The sequence below is a fragment of the Peromyscus eremicus genome, chromosome 3 (assembly GCF_949786415.1).
Source record: "Peromyscus eremicus chromosome 3, PerEre_H2_v1, whole genome shotgun sequence".
Taxonomy (NCBI): domain Eukaryota; kingdom Metazoa; phylum Chordata; class Mammalia; order Rodentia; family Cricetidae; genus Peromyscus; species Peromyscus eremicus.
Genome location: NC_081418.1, coordinates 73,962,005 through 73,965,492, shown reverse-complemented (window position 1 = coordinate 73,965,492; position 3,488 = coordinate 73,962,005). Strand labels below are relative to the sequence as shown.

At 43.5% G+C, this 3,488-nt stretch overlaps 1 pseudogene; it reads right to left on the bottom strand.

The window, feature by feature from the left end:
• Positions 1-757: 757 nt before the first annotated feature.
• On the bottom strand, positions 758-1,461 carry LOC131905893 (large ribosomal subunit protein eL8-like; annotated as a pseudogene).
• Between the last annotated feature and the right edge of the window lie 2,027 nt (positions 1,462-3,488).

Below are 3,488 nucleotides of genomic sequence, written 5' to 3'. Positions count from 1 at the left end.
AAAAATATTTCTTTAGGTTTAATTTTCTTTGTGTTTAATTCACCTACTGTGAAAATTTTGGGTTTGTTTATGTTGTGGAAAGTTTTTCTTTCTCCCTCAATTATGGTGGATATTTTTGCAGAGTATATTAAGCTATGTTGGTCATCATAATCGTTTAATATTTGGGATGCATTGCTCATGGCTCTTCTGGCTTTCATCCTTGCCACTGAGAATCAGCGTTATTCTGATGGGTATTCCTGTGTATGTAACTTGTGTTTTCTCTCTTGCAGTTTTCAATACACTTTCTTTATTCTGTATTCTCAGTGTATTAACTCTGCTATGCTGTGGAAATTTTCTGATCTTGTCTATTTGGTGGTGGTGGTGGTGGTGGTGGTGGTGTGTGTGTGTGTGTGTGTGTGTGCGTGTGTGTGCGCGCACCTTAGCTTGGGGAAGTTTTTTTCTATGATCATGTTGAAGATCTGGCCTATGTCATTGACTTGAGATTCTTTTCCCTCATCTATGCCTATAACTTGAAGGCCTGGTCTTCTCATGGTGTCCTATATTTTTTGTATGTTCCTTTCCTATGTTTTTTTTTATTGTATTCCTTGCTTATTTTTTTGGAAGATAAGTTTGTAATTACATTTATGTACAGAAAACTTAGCAGTGTACATTTAACCCAGTTTAGTGGCGAGTTCTTTGGCCTTTGTCTTTTCCAGCTTGGCAATCCGAGCCACAGATTTAGGAACCGGGACATTGCCTCCTCAGTGGCAGTGGATCTCATCCTATCTGTCGTTGTAATTGGTCCTAATAGCTTCCACCAGCTTAGCCAGAGCACCCTTGTCTTCCGAGTTAACCTGTGTGAAGGCAACAGTGGTGCATGTCTTCCTGTGGACCAGCCGCTCCAAGCCTGGCCTTTCCCTTGATAATGCAGTAGGGGATCCCTATCTTTCGACACAGAGCAGGCAGGAAGACCACCAGCTCAATGGGGTACACGTCGTGGACAATCACCACCAGCTGAGCCTTCTTGTTCTCCACCAAGGTGGTGACTGTATTGACCGCCCCCCCCCATGCCACCGCCCAAAGGACAGGTGCTCTATTAGTTGGGACACCCTTTGCCAACCGCTTTCTTCTCAGCACGGGCCAACAGCCTTTGCTTCTCCTGCTTTGTCTCTGGCCTGTACTTGCGGGCAAGCTTAAGTAGCTGGGTAGCTGTTTGCCGGTCCAGGGCCTGTGTGAACTGGTTAATGGCAGGAGGTACTCTGACCAATTATAGAGGATGGCTCTTTGCCGCTGTAACCTAATGTAGCGGGGCCATTTAACAAAGCATGTGAGATCTCTTTTGGGCTGGATGTCCAGCCCAATGCCGAAATTCTTAGGCCTTTTCTCAAACAAAGGACTCACCACCTTTTTGGCCTCCTGTTTCTTCACGACCCCGGGGGCCGGGGCCACCTTCTTCCCCTTGGCCTTCTTTCCCTTGGGCATCTTGCTCCGCTGGAAGAGAGAGCTTCTTTGCTTATTTAATTAAGATCTCCTACTTTATCTTTAAGTCCTGATAATCTATCTTCTGCTTATGAAGACTTCCTTTGAGTTTTCAAGATGGATTATTGGGTTTTTCAATTCCATCTTCATTTCAGTTTGAATCCTTTTCAATGTTTCTATTTGTTGAATTCCATTTTCAGGCCCTGGATTGTCTTCATCATTTCCATCAGCCTCATGTTTGTGTTTTCTTGGGCATCATCCGGGTGTTTATTCTTATTATGTTCTTTTCCCTTGATTTCATTGAGACATTTCTGTGCCTTCTTTAAGCTTCTTAAATTCTTTGATGAAGTTTATAATTGTTCTTTTAAATTCTGTGTTCTGGAGTTCATCTAGGTACATTTCTATAGGACTGGTAGGTTTTCGGGGGAGGAGAGACTGGCTTGCTCTTTCATATTGTTCGTGTTTTGTGATAAAATCTGGGCTTATTGGACTTCTCTTGTTGACTCTGTGTCTTTTAGGGACAGAGCAGGCAGGGGCAGATGAGAGAATTTGGAGGTCTGTTGGCCTAGAGGTTGGAAATGGCTTAGGTGAAATGAAGTAAGGTAGCCTGGCTTGGTGTACAGGATATGCATCCTGATCCAAGTCTGAAGTGTGTGGGTAGATCTGACTGAGTGGAGAAGGTGGATGTGACATAGGAGGGGCCTGTGGGTTGGGAGGCAGGTGCAGAGGGCCTTGATAGATGCCTAGAGGTTGGTTGCAGAGCATGCAGGGGTAGGTAGACTAATTTGGGCACTGGATGTAGGGCCCAGGATCTGGTGGGTTAGGGGGAGTGCATGGAGGGGAGGGTCAGGCAGATTCACTTTGAAATTAAATTTTTGAAAGGAAAGATTGTGCTTAATGTGGTAGTCCCAGCCTGAAGGAGGCTGAGGCAGGAGAATCTTGAGTTTGAGACATGAGTTTGAGTTTTTTTGAGCATGTCTTAAAAAAAAAGTTAAAAACAGGACAGAGACAGGTTTCAATTAGGCTAGCCTATTGCAAAGACTGGAAGTAGGAAACAGGAACCCTTTATGTCAAACCAACATGAGCAGAAAGTTTGTGACTAGGAATATTAACGTCTGGAAGACAGGTTGAAGCCAGCTCACAGACAGACTTTTATCACTAAGGGGGACCTTCGTGTGACAAGACTTAGGAAACAATCAACTGGAAATAAAGAAAACGGTTTTCCTGTCTTTGAGAAAGGATTTCAGAACAAAAAGGTGCACTTACAAATGAGAAGATTTCACTTGGGAAGTTATTTTTAACTTACTTTCCTTTTTCTGAGCAATGATGCAATGTCTAGGTAATATATGTTTGGCTTCAGAGTCACCTAAAAGTAGCTTTGTCCCCTGATGGTGATGTATCCTGGGTCACAGCACACAACAGGCTGTGCTCCCACTGTTCTCACACAGAAAAGAGGAATAGTAGCTCAACGATGCAGGGGGGTGTCGCGACAGACTACTGTCTGCACACTAGCCTAAAAAGTCCCTCTCACGCTACTTCCTGAGACTCTCACACACTGTAGCATGGAAGGACGTCTATATTGATTGGTTTGTTTAGACTCCAGTAATAAACACTCCCAGCAGCCAAATGACTTGAGACAACTCTTTCTTCTTGTCTCTACCACCTGTTCAATTTAAAAACATAGGTCTCTGCTTACTAAGGTTACATGGACCCCATCTGACATTGCAGCCCAAAGCAAATGTGACCAGTTACTATGCCAGGGGATAAAGAGATCTATCTGAACTTACATTGAGGATTAATGTTCTGGCCCAAAAGTAACTCCAACCTTCAGCAGAAAGCTCATCATCCAGAAAGAATCATAATGCCCACCTCAGCTATGAGGGGGCCAGGAAGTAAAGCCAGGATGTATTTGGAGGGGCTACCTTACCAATATTTGGTAAACATAATTGTATTTTTCCACATTTCTCTTTTTAAAGTTATAAGTGTGAAAACAGAGGGCTTAAGTAAAGTTTCCTAAGACTGTACAAGCA